General features: G+C 47.2%; 1 protein-coding gene across 2 annotated transcripts in view; it reads left to right on the top strand.

Moving 5' to 3' along the window:
* Positions 1-17095, top strand: part of LARGE1 (LARGE xylosyl- and glucuronyltransferase 1) — a 500680-nt gene that overhangs the window by 22320 nt on the left and 461265 nt on the right. The gene's annotated exons all lie outside the window — the stretch shown is intronic.

The raw sequence follows: 17095 nt of genomic DNA, 5'->3' as shown, positions 1-17095 counted from the left end.
GGCACAGAGAGACTGTTGCAGGAGGTCCTCAGAAGACGTGACTGATGCTTGACCATGAGCAGGACCCCAGCACTCTGAGTCTCCCCACTGCTTTCCTGCCCTTTGAATGCTCCTCCATTTGCCCTTTTCCTGGCTCCCAGAAGCTGCCCCAAGGACGCAGCCTTGGGACGGTGATGTGGTGCTGAGACCTTCAGGACAGTGTATGGACTGAACCAAGATAAGGCCTCTATATAAACATGTAACATTTAGCAGCCGAGTGTGGAGATCTGCTTGTCCCACAGCCCCGCCCAGACAAGCCTCATAAGTAAGTTCCTTTGCCTATTAAACCTGCCACCTACCAAGCTGGAGTGACCTGCCACACCACGTTCTTTGGTCTCTCCCTGCCCTCTACTTATGGGATCAGTTTCAGATGACACCCGGGAAGCTTCCCAGGTGCTCTTGAACCAACAGAACCTGAGGTCATCGGGGAAGTGAAAACCTTGGGGATTTTTGTCCTGTCTAAATTTGTAACTCTGTTCACTCCACCTGCTGCCTTTCCCAGCCCTTTTTTTTTCCCTCTGTAAAGCATCACCGTTTGTTAATGTGCTGCGTGATGCACTTGAAAGTAAGCTGATGACGTAGGCGTTTCTGTCTCTTCATTTCTTGCACATAGGAGGCTCTCAATAAATATTTACTGAGTAAGTGACCAAATGTGGCTTAGAGCTGGTGTCAGTGGGGTCCAGAGGGGGAAACAGACTAAGTAAGACTCCTTTTGGTTGAACTCTGGGAGGAACTGCAGGCTTTACCAGGGGAGGAGGAATGGCCAGCTATGGGTTAATTTTACTTTACCTACCCTCCTGGAGAGGGTGTCTTCTTTCTCAATTAAAATGCATATATTTTAGCAGTTGCCTTATAATGGAAAACGACCCTTCTGCAGGCTTTAGTCTTTGATGTCTTCTAAAACGGAGCCCTTTCCCCTGCTGTGGCTTCAATAATGCATCATTTCATGAGTTTGCAGACTTTAATGTGCTTCTGCTGAACCTCTAGTCTCAGCTGGGTAGTTAAATGAGAATTAACCACTGTAAGTTTGATTGAAAGTCACCTCTTCACCTCTTCACCTCTGCCCTTTTCCTTCCCTCCCTCACCCCCCATATGCAAAATTGTGTCACATTTTTATTCTTTTAGTGAGAGGACCACCATGTGTGTGTGTCCACAGGGGTTCCCATGTGTGAATGGATGTATTGATTTATTTCATAATCAGAGATCCATGAAAAAACAATGTATGCATACAAGTTTTTGAAATTCCGCCTCTCTAGCTAAAGTACAGTGGAGCTTAGGGATCTGTAGCAAACTAATATTTAATGAGAGTGTTACTGATGTACCAGATTCAGGATTCAGAGCAGCTGCTGATAAATTGTCCTGTGTTTTGACAAGGCTTTGATAATTATTCAGGATTCATTCATTCGTTCGTTCGTTATTCAGCCCTAAGATTATCTTACATGTAAGAGGCACCTGGTTGGTGGTGGAGGTGATATTCTGTTGGCATTAATGGCCCCGCTTTTTCATACCTTTCTGAATTCCTACTCATAGGTCATAGTATATTTCTGCAGCTTCTGAGTTTGGGCTCAACTGTACGACTTCGTGAGACCTGAGGGATGAGGCGGAGGTGATGATGTGCTAGACCAGGTGCCGGGTCTTAGAAGGCCTCGAGTGGTGCTGCTTCTTTCCTCCTTCTTGGCCTTTGCCGCAAGAGCAGCACGCCCTGGCAGCCTGCTGTTCTGAGGAGGAATAGGATGAGAGACCCCAGCAGCAGAGCCACCCAGCCAACCTGCCCACTTCAGTGAGAAGCCCAGCCTGCCCTCAAGCCGCCACCTCTCAGCTGGCCTAGAGAGGCATGAGTGAAAATAAATAAATGACGGTTGCCTCGAGACACTGCTCTTTGGGATAGCTTGTTACACAGCATTATTATGCAACAGATAGCTGATACAGTGCGATATTGATATGACTCTGATGTGGATCCTGTTTGAAAGACGTCCTGGAGTCTGGTGATGGTGATGGGAGGATCGGGATGAGATCACTAACTCATACAGGGTAGAGGCAGTCGGAAGTGCCCTGAGAAAGGACTCCATAAAGGGAGTTAAAGAGGGGCAAAGTCTGCTGGGTAAGTGATCAGAGAAGGCCTCATGGAGGAGGTGGCCTTTTGAAAAGGTTTTTAGACTATGTTATCAAAGTTCAGAATAGAGGAGCATTGACTAGGTCTCTGAATTTAAAATATGTGAGGTTTCAAAATTGATTTCTCATCAAAACCAACTGCATTGATGCCAGTTTCTCATTAAATATCTAAAGACTTTGTTTTCACTGGACCAAAAGAAGACTCTTAAGACTTAAATCTATGTTGGTGTTAGCAACATCCCCCTTTAATAATAGCCTGTATTTACAATGCTTATCACAGTTGCCCAGTGTATATTTGGCATACCTACTAAGTGCCAGAGATGTGATTGCCCAGTGTTTTATAGGCATGATCTCATGCAATCCTCATCATCACCGTTAAGAGATATTAATAGATACTAATGTTACTCCCATTTTCCATATGAATTAACCAAACCAGAGGGGTAGGTTAATTACTTGCTAAAGCCATGTAGTAACATTAGAGAGCCTGTGTGTCCTGTTAGATTGACATTCCATTCATTTGTTATCACTAGCACATAGGATGATGCTTTGCACATAGTAGGCACTCAAAAGATGTCTGTCTGAGGAAAGAAATCAATACATCTATTAAAAAAAAAGAGTGATGTCATCCATGGTAAGAAGACAGTTTCCCAGGCTGCTCCTTATGGAACAATGGGGCCAGGTCCAGGCAGAGATATTGGAGATCCTGATGGGTATTTGGGAGAGCACAGGGGAGGTGCCTCTCATACTTGGCCTGCAAAGGTAACACCACCTGGAAGTGCTGAACTCTGAACTGAATCTCAAATGAGGAATCTGAGTTAGGCCCGGGAGAAGCAAGGGGCTTGCCTGCAGTGCAGATGTGGGTTTACGGAGTCAGTACACAGGTCCCTGAGGGCCCAGCATAGCTCCAGGGACCCAGTGGGTGCTCACTTATAAATGTTTGTTGTTCAGGGCTGTTGGGTGAGGGAGGTGCTGGCAGTGCACCTTCTGAGCTATGACCAATAAAGCTATGAAAACTTGAGTCTCCACAATCCCATAACCTCTTGGGTTTCCAGCTTCTCTAATGCTTGTCACTTGAGGGAAACTGAGGCAACACACAAAAGGAATTGTAACCCACTTTGTCCTAAACAGCTTGCCTACTAAGGCTGACTTATCGCCAAGATAGTGATCTTCTTGAATAGACCTTGGACTTCTGCAGATATAAAATAAATTTGAAATAGCACCTGGTGACCCAGACCTCAATGGAATTACACTCAGTGACTCTCGGGTTTTGAAATTACTTACTGATGACTCTTAACCCGACCCGGATCTCAGCTCTGGCATTTACCTGCGAGGTTTTGGTGAAGTTTCCTAACAGCTTTCCGAGCCTGTTTCTTCGGCTATGAAATAGGGATAAAATCCACATCTTAGAATTCAACAGATTAATTTAAAAAAATGAAAGATAGCTTGGGTTTTTTTGTTTTGTTGTTTTTAGTGCACCAACTATGTGCCAGGCACTCTTTTTAATCTCTGCGTGAGTGGATTCATTTGGCATTTTGAATCCTCACAAAAGGCCCTGCAATAGAATATACATGATGGTGGTCCCCATTTCACAAATGGAGTTTGAGAACTTGCCATGGCTACCAGGCTAGTTAGGGTTTGAAGCCCCAGGGTCAGGCTCTTAGGCCCCAGCAGGCTGTACTAACTGTCCCTAGAACCTAGCAGGCAACCATGGATCCTTAGTCTCTCTTCCTGTTCTCTTTGCCGACCCACCGCCACGGCTGTCTCCATCTTGAGGAACCAGTGGGCCTGCCAGGCAGGGAAGGCTTGGCAGGCACCAGCCTGGCTCCCAGCTTTTGCTGGCAGACACCTGCCGGCTTCTCTTTCAGCACTGACATAGCTGGTAGTTTGTGTTTGCCTGTGAGTTTGTCACCTGTTTATCCAGCGAGATTGCATACTGTGTGGTAGGAACAGGAACTGTGTGTGTTCCTGGACAACACTGTATTTAGTACCTTTTCCATATTGAGCAGTCAGTAAATAGTGCATGAATGAATAGATTTTTGTGTGCTTGTCTCCTCCTCTGTCTTTGAGTCACTTGAGACCACTCTGCTTTTAAGACCCACTTCAAATGATCCCATCTTCTTACAGTAAAACTAGCCACTTGAGCCTGTACATTAGGCTGGCATTCCATGTAGGTGCCTCTGTGAGCACTAGTGAGGTCTCCTTTCCTCCTTGCTGGTGAGCCCCTGGGGACCGCCAGCAAACACCAGACTCAGAGCCCACCTCCCTGTGTCAAGTGATCTTAGTAAGTGGGGTTGATACGAGTTGATTGAACACAGGACCTGTTGAGAGGAGCCTTACTTTCAGAAGGGACCAAAGGAAAAAAGATTATTTAAGGAAACTATTTTGCATGACTTCCAAATATGTATTATTCTGGTTCCAAAATCTCAAACTTATGAAAACATGGACCCCAGAGGATTTGTTTTCTTTGCTGCCATTGAAAAAGAGTCACAAGTGGTGCTAAGAAATGCTGATTGGTACACAAAAGTGGCCTGGCCCAGGAGGGAATTAAATTCCTGTACCTTTGCCATGAAAATGTCAGACAGCTACACTTGCAAACTTGATGATTAGAATGAGGAGTTGATACCATTGAATAAGAATCTTTTTCATTTATAATGAATGAGGGGGCTTGAGGAAAAGCTCATGTAATTAAAAAGAGAACCATGGCACTTCTGGAGGGAGCTCAGTGAGAATTTTAGAGGCAGATGGCACCTGTTGTTTACTGTGCCCATTTCTAGTTCAAAGGATAGGGTTTTCTTGGGGAGAATGAGGTAGGGTCCTACAGGAAACTCAAGCTTTAGAGTCAGGTAGACTTGATTTAAAAGAGGTGCTTGGCTAAGTGTGTGGTCAACTGTAGGGAAGCTCCCTCAGAGGGGCGAGACAGTGTAGGAGACTGACACGGGTACCGTGTGAGGGCATAGTTGAGGTGCTCAATAAGTGGTACCCCCCATCTGTGATTTAAGTACTATAAATCACAAGCGTCATTACTATATTCATCCACTATACACACATCATTTCTTGGGTTGGAATGGAGCTTCAACAGGAGGGATAGTTTTGAAGTTATAGAAGATTTTTACAAAATGGAAGGAAAGAAGCCATTCACTAAGAGTTTGTTTCTCACATAGTGTTCCTTCATGGGCTTGTAGGTGTACTCAGATGTTTTTTACATTAATTTCTTTTTATCAATTTTTTTAAAAATTGACACTTTGATGTCATCTAAAATTAAGGTAAATATCTTCTGGGTTGTCTGCATAACTGAATCTTGGCTCTGACTTTGTACCCATGAGTCATTGCTTTGGCACCAAATAATGCCTCTTCAATTGAGGAAAGCTAATGAACAAAGGACATAGGGGGCTTACTGTGTGCAGGGGGCATCCAGATGGTGCCACTGTGTTTCTGGCATCAATGAGGCATGATGCTGGGGCACCAATGTCGAAAGAACCTGGTGGGTCTGCGCAGATTGGACCACACTCCCTCGGGCAAATGGTGGCTTAGGTTCAATGTGGGCATCACATTAAGTTAATTTAAACTTGTATTGGTGTTGAACTTATTTTTTTTTAAAAGGTACCTTTTAAGTTGGTTCTGCTTGAAAGGTGGTTTCAGAGTCCAGGTCCTGGTCACGTGACCCTCATCTGCTGTCATGCGTCTGTTTATCGCCAGGCGTTCTGTTCTGCACTGCCCCCGTTCTGATAACCCCTGCTTCCCACCAACCTCTCCATTCACTACCACTGCCTCAGCCTTCTCTCCCGACCCTGCCCAGCCCCGCACTTGCCTTCTGTGAGTTTAAAAGGCCTTACAGGTAGTTTTCCCAGTTGATTGTTGCAGATGTGGGATGTTTTGGGTCATTTCTTTCTTTGGTTGACTGTTGGACGGGAAGCTTCATAAGGGCAGGGGTGTCTTTGTTATTCCCGCTGCTGTATTCTGCAGTGCCTGGTAGACATAGCACTCAATAAGGATTTAAATGATTTTTGAATTGTTAATGCTTCAGTAACAGCAAAATAAAAACTTATTTAAACCCAAACTAGGATTCCCTGCCAACTAGTGGTCCCCTGGTCACTCACGTTCAGGAACATTGTGGAAGGGCGATTGCCTAAGGTGAGGTGAAGGAAGGTGGGAAGGACGAATGTACTGGGTCCACGTGTCCTTGCTGAGCACTAGGGGGCCGGATTGCCCTGGGCCAGGGACCAGTGGATCTGAGAAGAGGATGCAGCCTGCAGTTCACCTTGGCTATTTACCTGAGATGCTGATGGGGGGAGTTGGTAATTCAGGGCACCCCTTTCTGGGTTTGAGGTCTCCTGGAAGGCTAGTATTAGGGCTGCATTCACGTCTTTTATGATGTCTGGAGAGACTCGTGCTTGAGCGGGAGGTGAGTAGGACGTTGTAGCGCTGGTGCACGCACTCCCGCCACTGGAGGGTAGCTGAGGTGCGTGTGCCTGAAGCTCAGCCTCTTAACGGGCATCACTCACTAGATTTCATCATAATTACAGCTTTGTTTGAGGAGTTGCTATTCCTGTTCCCCTAAGGTTCTTGCCTGCCCTCTTTTACTGATAAGAGAGCACATCAACAAGCCTTTTATTGCTCTATTAACAAATATCACAAGGTCCTTCACAACTGTGGGATATTAGTATGGGATAAATGTTCCCATTTCACAGACGAACAGACTGAGGTGTAAAGGGTTTGATTTGAACTTGGAGCTTAGGACTTCAGGAGCCCCACCGCTACTCTGTGTCATTTGGCCATCTCAAGGAAGCGTGTGTTGCCTCCCACTATGCTCCTGGGCTCACATCTAGGGTTTCAGCTGCACCCCTCTCTGCTGAGGGTCACCTAGGACACCAGCGTGTCATGAAGTGGCTCAGTAGCAATATAATTGTATTTCATTGGCCCTAAAAGGGATAGATTCTGTTTGGTTCTATGGAAGGCAGTATTGCTTGTGAGATGCACACCACGGTGCCATGCAGACTGGGTTTGAAGGCAAGCTCTGTCACTTTGTGGCTTGAGTGAACTACTTTATCGTCTGAGCCTCCGTTTCTGCACCGGTAGAGTGGGGATGCCTCCATTTAATCAGGACATTAGGAGGAAAGGAGTTATCCTTGGAAAACTGCCCAGCTCAGTACTCACACACATTCCAGGTCCTCGTCCTATTATTCCCTAAGGTTCTTACCTGCCCTCTTACTAAACTTTTCTTTTCTGTTGGAAAGCCTCACAAACGCATGTGCTGTTGCACATCAGGGGGATGCTGCCTTTGTGTTTGGCAGGCATCTAGAAGCCACAGGGAGCTTGGGCTTTAGGGAACAGGAAGGAGCTGATTTGAACAGTCAGGGAACCTAGAGGTGCCCCTGTCATTGTCCCTCGGAGACAAGGGTTAGCTTTCAGAGTCAGTGTGTGTGAGCCACTAAGTCGGGGATTTGTAGGAGGTGGGAGGCCGCCCTTCCCTGGGCAGGTGGATTAAAGGCTGGGTTGCCAAGCCTTAGCAGTGTACATGGTGACCCCGAGAATCTGGCAGCTCTGTGGGTTGGTGGCATCTGGCCTTTCAGGGCCTCCCCCAGCTGGCGTTGCTGGTCTCTCACTGTTCGATTCCTTGTGCCATTGTGACATCCCAGCCAAACTCCAGCAGCTCGGATGTGCGCGTGCCTTCTCATGTTGGGCATTTAGCTTGGGCTGGCATGGTGTTAGGGCCTCAGGAAAATGTGGGGTTGATAAGTGGGCAGCTTCTCCTGGGCTGACTCACCCCCAACTATGGCTGTGTGTGAAGGGCACATCGTAATGCCGTCAGAGGAAAGCGGTTCCATGTATGGTGACCCAGGGCCATGTCCTTTCCCAATATTCCGGTTACTTAGTGATATATTCCCAGCATCTAAGAGGGTGGCTCCTTAATGGGGTAAATGGAGGAAACCAGTGTTTCTGAGACCCACTGTGTAGGCTCAGTTCCTGCCTTCACGGAGCTTACACTCCAGTCCAGGAGGAGAGAGGTGGCCTGCTGAGCAGAGACCAGGTGACAGACACGAGTTCAGATCTTAGCATTGAATTTATCCCAGAGTTGTTTATTGAGCACCATGGTGTGTGTGTGTGTGGCCCCCTGGGTCTGAGTAAGCTGAGTGATAAAAGTCGCAGTCCGCGGGCACTTACATTCTCCCTGAGAGACAGGCAACCAAACAAAAGGAGCACAACATTGTGTCTTCTGTGCTGACAGAAGGAGAAAGTGCAGGTGGGCGAGAGGGTGGGTCAGTGTGTCTAGAGTGTGCATGTGTATGTTGGCCAGGGAGGGATTCTCAGAGGAGGTGGGGTGGGCAACATCTGAAAAGGTGCAGGAATTAATCTTGGGGCATTTGGAAAAAGAGCTGGTGTAAGTGCAAAGGACCTAAGGCTATTTTCCAGCTGCTAACTGAGAGACCACCAGGAGGTCAGGTGACTGGGAGGGTAGGAACATGAGGTCAGAGAGGAATGGAGGCCCGGTCAGGGTCTGGTGGGCTGGGGCCACTGGAGGAGTGACATGAGCCACCCACTTACCAGGTCCCTCAGGACACTCCACATTGAGGACTGCCCAGAGGGAGTGAAGTTGGCAGCAGGGAGATCACAGCAGAGTTGTTGGGTCTAATTCAGGCGGAGATGAGGGTGACACAGGCCAGGGTGGCAGTAAAGGAAGGCATTGAGAAACAGGTGATCCTGGGTGTCTGTTGTCTGAGGTCTCTGGTCCTGATGGAGTTGCTTACTCTCATTAAATTTTAATTTTTTTGAGATTTACAATAGAGATTATAAAACCTACTTCCCAGGGTAGTTGCAAGGTGGTAGCCGAGCATAGCCCTGGTTCCCAAGGGACACTTCCTACCTGCCGCACCCCAGCCAGAGTTGGAGATGAGCACAGGGCCCTTTCTGTCATATCACGTGGAAAGGGTCTTAAGCTGCCGAGGCTGAAACAAGGATAACAGCAGCTTCCCTCTGCGCGGCTCCCTGTAGTGCTGGCAGTCCCGGAGATCTTTAGAGATGGTCTAACCCAACTTTCTTGTGCAGTTGATTTGGAGGCTGGGCCCAAAGAATTCAACATAATTCTTCCAGCTCTGTGTCATGTCTCATGGCCCCTGTGGATTTGTGAAGAGGCCGGCGCAATTTGTGGTCCAGCGTGAGGAAAATTGGATTATGGAGCAATAAATTAAAAGAGTGCTTGATTAGTCTTTTGAAATCCCATAATTTGGGGCTCTTGGAGTTCAAGGTAATCCTAGCAAAGAAAGTGGGAGAACAAGGGAAGAAAATCAAAATTTCTCTGTTACGTAAGCAGGGAATGCAATCTGTTGTCATAAGATCAAATGTCAGGAGTTTAGTAGAAATGATGTGGGGAGGTAATTCAGTGCATTTTATTGCTCTGTGAGATGCATGGAACTTTTATTTGCAAAGTGCATCATTTAATGCCTTAGTTACTTTATATGACAAAGGTCAGCATTGCTGTTCTGTTTTACTGAAGAGCAAGCCGTTGCTTTCCTAGCTGACTTTCACGGAGGGTGTTTTTCCTAAGATTTAACAATGTCCCCTGCTGGGAAATCTCCTGGCCCGCCTGTGCTTCCCTCACAGCCCCTTTATGACGGCTGGGGCAGACGTGGTAGCCGCTTGGCAAGCTCTGAATAACAGTTAGACCAAGTTAGACCAGAGCATTTCATTTGCATCGGGTCACTGGCCTTTTTATTAAGCAGACAAGGAGTACTGAAGGGCAGAGGTGGTTTTTACTGGTGTGGAAAGGGTGTTAGCACCTACTTTATAAAGGTGGTGGGAGATTTTTCTCCCTTGTTGTCTGTCCACCCTGGTTGTTACTGCCCCGAGGGCTTTTGCAGTGTCAGCCTCTAGTGGAGAGCAAGCCCCTGTTGTCAGTGTTAAGGGTCCCTACTCAGGAGAGGTGTTGCCCCACTTTGGCAGTCACTATTACAGTAACTGCTCCCTGTAACTTGTTCCCCTAACTCTCAAGGCTCTATCTTGGCGAAACAGACTCCGTAGACGGCTCTTTCTCAAAATCAGATCTGTAGGTCTATTCTCTCTGTTCTGGATGAGGTGCTGCTAATTCAATCAAACTTTTTAAATGGGGGAGTTAGATTTTGTTGATAAACTAAAAATAAAACTGCCATGATTCTTGGTTGTGATCTTGTGTAATTGAAATGCATTTTCAAAAAATAAGACCTGTGCCTTTTAACCAGTTTCCTCTGTCCCTTTGAAAGGGATCAGTTGAGTATCCATGTTTGAGAAACTTGGTTATAATTCTAATTGTTTTACCTTCCGCTTTGCAGATTCTTCTCTAGACGGCGAGGCTCAGATCGGCCTTCCTACACAGATGCTTACTTTCCCTTCGGGCTCTCCATCTGCTCATTTGGGGAGTAGGAGGTGGCTTCTCGCGACTTAGCACAGGGACCTCCAGGGGCTTGTGGGCCTGCTGCAGGCTTTGAACAGTTTGCTTGTAAGCGGGACAGTAAGCCTGGCAGCATGTCTTGTACGGGGAACCCCTTTTCTGGTCCCAGAGGTACTAGTAACCATGCTTTTAGAAACCTGGTACATGGGAAGGTATCTGGAATTTTAGACCTTCCATATGGAAGCCTGTCTGGGAATGTCACTATGAGCCAACCTGGTGGCCTTTGTGACATCTTTATTGACTATTAAAAAAAAAGCTACTTATAAAATACAAGGAGAAAATTTGGAAGGATAATGTTATTCTTTGCATTCAGAAGCCTAAAAAACACATTAACATATACAATGTATCTTTCCCTCTGCTTCTCTGTTTACTACCCACAAAACGGTGCATAGGTGGATGCATGAGGGAAAAGAATGTACTTCCATCAATGACTATGTTATCAAGAAGAGAAGCAGAAAGAACAAAAATGTCCAGATGAAAGTTTTCCCAGAATTTGAAGGCAAGATCTAGCTGAAGGCTCGAAAGAAAACATCTTCACTTGTTGCGTCTGGGGGACATTTGGCAAAGCTTACCCAGCAGAAAGAAAGCTTCATCACGTGGGGCTACCCCACTTTGATGAAGTGACCAGAGTGTGAGACATGGTCAGTCTGGGGGGTGGGCCAGGCCATAAGGATGAGGTAGGATTGTGACCCTTAGATCCTGGATGGTGGGGACTAGGTGTGACTTGTGCAGTGATGGGCAGATCTGCACCTTAGCTCTATCTCTTCTAGCTCAGTGACCCTGGGCAAATAGGTGTACTCTTCTCAGCCGAGCCTCAGTTTCCCTATTGAAAGGTGGGTATGATAGCAATCCCGCGGGATCGTTGGGGGGCTCAATGAGAAAGCACATCAGCGTTCCCTCTGACACCTGCCCGCTGTGGAGAGGCCGTGCATGGCTGAGGCTTGGGCCAAGACTCTTCCATCTGATCTGACTTGGACCCAGATACTCTGAAAAATATGGCAGCTGTCCAGAGTCCAAAAAGCTGTGAGGCTCCGTTTTTGCTTCAGCTTAAACCTGTTCTCTTGGTGCTCCAGAAATGCTTTCGTGGTAGCGTGGGTGGGCACAATTTGGAGTGCTTGATTAACCCAGCAATTAATAAAAGCAGAGAGGCGACAATTGGTGTTACCAAGCTGCAGTCGAAGGCAATGCACTTGGCCTCTCTCCATGCAAACAGATGGGTGGAGAAGCCACCCATGGGGAGGAACATCAGAATGCAGAACAAAAACCAAGGTATCAAGATGGGTTGGTCGGTTGATGTTTTCTTTCAGTCAACAGCTATTTACTGAGTAATTCCTATGTGCCTGATTCAGTGCGTGGGACTGAAGATGCATACGTGGGTAAGGCACAGCTTCTATGAAGAAGCTCTGACTGTTGGTAGACGTAATAGATGCATAAAGTAAGGAATTCTAACACTGTGTGGTAGCTAAACGATAGATGGTGTTTAAAGTTAATGGGTGCCCCGAAGAAGGAGTGGCCGCTTTTATGAAAAGAGGGAGGGCAGTATTAACTGAGTAGCCCTTTCTGGTGGAGAAGGGCATTCCAGCACATTCCAGTCCCTACTGAGGGAGCAGAGGCTGGGAGGTATGAAGTAAGGGTGGATTCTTAGTTGGTGGGCAGGGACTGGTTTGGATTCCAGCTCTGCCACTTACCAGCTGGGTGACTGGGGAGATCACTGACCCTTCCTGTGAATTGCTTTCCTCATCTGTAAAATAGACATAAAGAACCCATGTCTCATGGGGCATTGGGAGGATTTGTTCTTAGTTCATGAAAGGCACAGCCTGCCTGACCCATGGAGATGCCTCCTGTAGCAGTCAGAACCCCATGGTATGCTGGGTTTCTTGAAAGTGCCCTGCATTAGGAGCTAAGACTGGAAATGTCACTTAGTCCCAAGTTTTAAAGGTATCAGAATATCACACATTGTGATTTTTATCTCTGTAGACATCTGCCCACACACTGTTTAAACTGTGTATCCTCTTGAGGTATCAAACAATCTCACCCTTTAAAACACAGCCACCTATTGGTGATCCTGGGGGCAGGTGATTGGATGTTAGTTCTTCATTCTTTCTTAGGAGGATGGTGTGGAACGGCACCGTTTTAAGGAGCAGAAGTAGAGACATAGGTGAACGAGTGTGGAGGATTGGGAAGCGCTCAGCTCTGTATCTGGTTGGAACTGGGGTCCGATTTGGCTTCAGTAATTGCAACGTGACCTTAACGCAAGTCACATTGTTAGTCCCAGGTTTTAGTCTCTATCTCTATGGCATTTTGTCTAAAATGCATTTATGTATGAAGATGAAACATTTAAGAACTGGGGTGAAAACCCCTTTGAAGGAGGAAACTGCCTTTGTTTAGGAAAAGACCTTGATAATCTACAACAATAAACCATGTTGTCTAATAGAAATATAATACAAGCCACATTTGTCAGATTTTCCAGTAACCACATTAAAAAGTTAGTAAATAAATAAAAAGAAACAGGTGAAATTAATTTTAGTAATTATATATTATTAATTACACATAAGAGTTGTATGTAGGTCAGTCCCCGCAAAATATATTAAAAAAAACTATTGCAATATTTCACATTCTTTATTTCACATGAAGTCTTTGAAATCTGGTATATAGTTCACTTGTATGGCGTAACTCAGTTCACACCAGTCACGTAACAGTGTGGGTAGCCACATGTGGTTACGGCTACCGTCACTGACAGCGACAGCATAGATCTTGGTAGGTGCCAGAGCCACAAAGGAAGTGGTTCTCCAGGAAAGGGAGTGTTCTTCCCTCCCCTCCGTGCTTCTCCTCCTTCCCTCCATCTGTCTCCGTCTTAGTCTGTTTATTTGGTTCCCCTTCCTGACAAGGCTGAGAAGATGAACGACCAGTGGAGGTCACGGTGGATGCTTTGTGTTACTGGAATTTTGTGGAAAATGAAGGTTAGGATAAGTGCCATGAAAGGACTGAGAGGGAGAGGCCGCTCACGAGGAAGGTGCAGAAATCATGAAAACAGCACCAGCTAAGGTGTATGGAGTCCCTACTGTGTGCCAGGCACCGTTCTAAGCCTCTTAGTGGGTCCTCTCAATTACACCTTACAGAATCCTAAGAGGTAATCACTTTTTCCTATTTTGAAAATGGGGAAACTGAGGCTCAGAAAGGTTAAGAAACACATCCAAAGTCACGCAGCTAAGGTTTGGGCCTAGGACATCTTGTCTCCAAAGCACTGCAATGCTAGTTACATCACAAAATCTTGGAGGAAAATGAGTCTTAGAGAAGGCTTTGGGCTCCATTTGGTAGGGACTGGGTCGTTCGCACCAGGGGTTTAGGGACAGGAAGGCCCCAGGGGTCATCTGGACAAGACTGGACCTTGCAAGATGGCTAAGATCACATTATATGGCTAATCACTGACCCACACACCATTACACAAAGCAGGATCTTAAAAAATGATGACAAATGATGCTTCTTTCCTTCTCCTCTTTGGCCATAAAATAAGCCTCTTCTATGGGCTTTCTTAGTTTTGCTTACATCTGTATCCAGGCCTGATACATAATAGCTGCTCAATAAAAATCTGTGGCTCTCTGGGGGATGTGCTGGCAACATTGGACCTGATGGCTCATAGTCCACTGGGGGGCTTGCAACATGGTGCTGCTGATATGGGGTGGCCTTACAGCCCTGGGTGAAGGGGATGCTTACCTGAGGAAGTGACTGGGGTGTTCTGACCCAGAGTTCTTGCACTGAGCTGAGGACAGGCCAGTGTATATGTCCCACGGCAAAGCTTTATTTTGTTTGTTTTCTACTCAGTTTTAGAAATTGAAATGCAGCATATTATACAAGGAGCAAAGTGTAGGAAATGTAAGTGTGCAGCTTGTATTTTCACAAAGGGAGTCCACCAAATAAGCAGCTCCTAGGTCAAGAACCGAACACTACCAGGATGCCTGAGTGCCCCCCACCTTGCCCCAAGGGTACCTGCAGTCCTAACTTAGACTCCATAGACTGCTTTCATGTGCCTACACTTCCCAGAAAATCCTATGATTGGAGCTGTGGGGGACCAGTTTGTTTCAGTCCTGCCTCCCTGATATCCTCCAGGGTTGTGGTTCTAGTGTGGTTCTTGTGTCCATTGCACAGATGAGAAACGGAGGCTCTCAGAGGTTATGCATCTTGTCCAAGTCTCACAGCCTGAGAACTGATCAGGAATTCAACCAGAGCTGTCATGCTCCCAAGCCCCTATTCCTGACCATCATCCCACATGGTGTCTTCTGTGACATTTTGTCTTGAATCCCAGGGTTGGGATGTTCACACCACGCTTGCTGTTCTGCGTGGTATCTGGGGGTGGCTGCTTTGTGGATGTGAGGAGGGACCAGCCACCTGACCTCGGAGCCCAGGGTGCTGGATTGGTCCCGAGGGCATGCGCCCAGGCCTAGGAGGACCGAAGGCCGCACCACTCCTGCCGGATTGACTTGGCTGGCAGAGCCCATTCCGGGTGAGGTGTAGGTCCTCACTGCCCCAGGTTTCCCACTTCCACTTGCCGCTAACAAGTGGCTCTGGCTCTGGTGAGGGAAACTTTCAATTAAACACAGCCAAACAGCTCACTCCCACCAAAGCGAACGTGCTCTGTGCTGCCAAGTGCGAGCTGAATCCCCTGGTCTCCTCCTCTGGGGGCATGGCTGTGTGAGTGGGTCTGCTGCCTGTGAGTGCGTCACTACCCGTTGGTGCTCAGAGGGTAGAGCCAGAGCAGCAGGCTGGGGGTTGGGGGGCAGCCTCTGCCCGGCCTGGAGGCCTCTTGGGATGGCTGGAGGTGGGCCTGTATATTTCAGGCAGAGGAGCTTTGCACTGTCTGTGGCATGGCCCCCTGCCCCTACCATCGAGAGGGACAGGTGGTGATGGTCATTCTGCAGTTGGCCCTGGCCACAGAGAGATTTGCCAACAATTCTGGAATGGACATAACCCCCAGCCTCTTTGGCTCAGAGAATGCAGCCTGACCCATGAAGCTGCAAGCAGGCAGTTCCCAGCCTGGCTTTCTCTCCAATATGATTGGAGTGGAGATATGAGCTATTACAATAGGCTCAGTGCCCTTAGGACTGAAATTTAATTCAAAAAGGCAAAATAAAATCACCTCTCTGGAGGCAATGGTTCTTATAAAAATAAAGCCAATATTATTATTATAATCCTAGCAGGTGAGTTGCAGACCAATTTACTCTTTGCTGGCCACTGGGCTAAATGTCAGAGATTGAATGGTGTAGCTCTTGAGCCAGACCATCTAAGGGTGAATCCTGCATCCTTTGCTTAGCTGTGTGACCCTTGGGCAAGTTACTTCACCTCTCTGTCCATCTGTAAAATGGGGATTACAACAGTGCCTCTCTGTAAAGTTGTGTTAATAAATGTAAAGCACCTAGTCTGACATGTTGAAGGTGCAATAAACGTTGAAACGATGATGATGAAGATATGCACAGAGTTAATTATAATCTCTGAGCAATCCGGATAATTAAGTATTCATAGTTTACAAAGAAACGGAGGCTCAGCTAGGGGGCAGTTCTGACCCAAGCTTTCATAACCAATAAATAGCCGAGGTGGGATTTGAACCCAGAGCTGCCTCTTGTAGGCTTGCCAGTGAATGATGGATAAAACTGTTACTGGCATTATACCCAGAATTTATCGCCGAAGGATTAAATTTATTTCAGGAACACCCCAACCCCCCTCCCCCAGAAAAACATAGTTTCAGTCACAACAGGACAGGTTCTATTTATTTTATGATCCATTTAAAATAGTAAACGTAGCTAATGTTTGCTGAATTGCCCCATCAGCTGCTGCATTTCCACTGCTTTAGTGTTTGGGTTTCTGTCCTGAGCCCTTTGCGAAAAAGTGTTGAGGTCAGATCAGACTGGAGACTCGTCTTTCCTTGGGGCAGCTGACATGCCTTGATGTGTGAGTAGAGGTGTCGAAGTGAAGACACGCTCTGTCTTCCGTGTGCCTGTGCTGAGTGTCCCTAACTGACGTGTGCCTGCCCCCCCCCCACCCCCATGGCACTCCTTACATGCAGTCCTCAGGATACACACAGCCTCTAACAAAGGACCACATCTGCCAGAAGGGATGGTGGCAAAGGACGGCAGAGTGCGGCCGGTGGAAATAAAGTGCCTTTTCTCATTTAAGTTCCCTGCATGGAGGCAGGAAAATAGAGGCCTAGAGGAGAGGCTTAAACAGGGAGGGAGAGAGAAGAAAATACCCTAGGGTGGGGAAGAGGGAAGGGCGGAGGCAGAGCCTGAGGTGAAGGGAGGTGAGGTTCCTGACTTGGATTTAGGTTTTGGTGATGGGAGGTGGCTGGGCACCAAAGGGGAGGTGGATCTAAGGCCCAGTGGGAGATGCAGGCAGCAGGCAGTGGGAGGGTGAATGGCACAGCAGTGCGAGGAGGGCCCTCCAAGCTTCAGTGCGGGCTTGGCTACCGGCCCCCTGTTGAAGTGCCACTGGCACTGGCTTTGGCCCACTGTTGGCCGCACCGCTGCTCAG

Source organism: Manis javanica, chromosome 10 (genome assembly GCF_040802235.1).
Source record: "Manis javanica isolate MJ-LG chromosome 10, MJ_LKY, whole genome shotgun sequence".
NCBI classification, from domain to species: Eukaryota; Metazoa; Chordata; class Mammalia; order Pholidota; family Manidae; genus Manis; species Manis javanica.
Note: the sequence above shows the minus strand (reverse complement) of the source record. Positions and strands in the feature narration are given on the sequence as shown.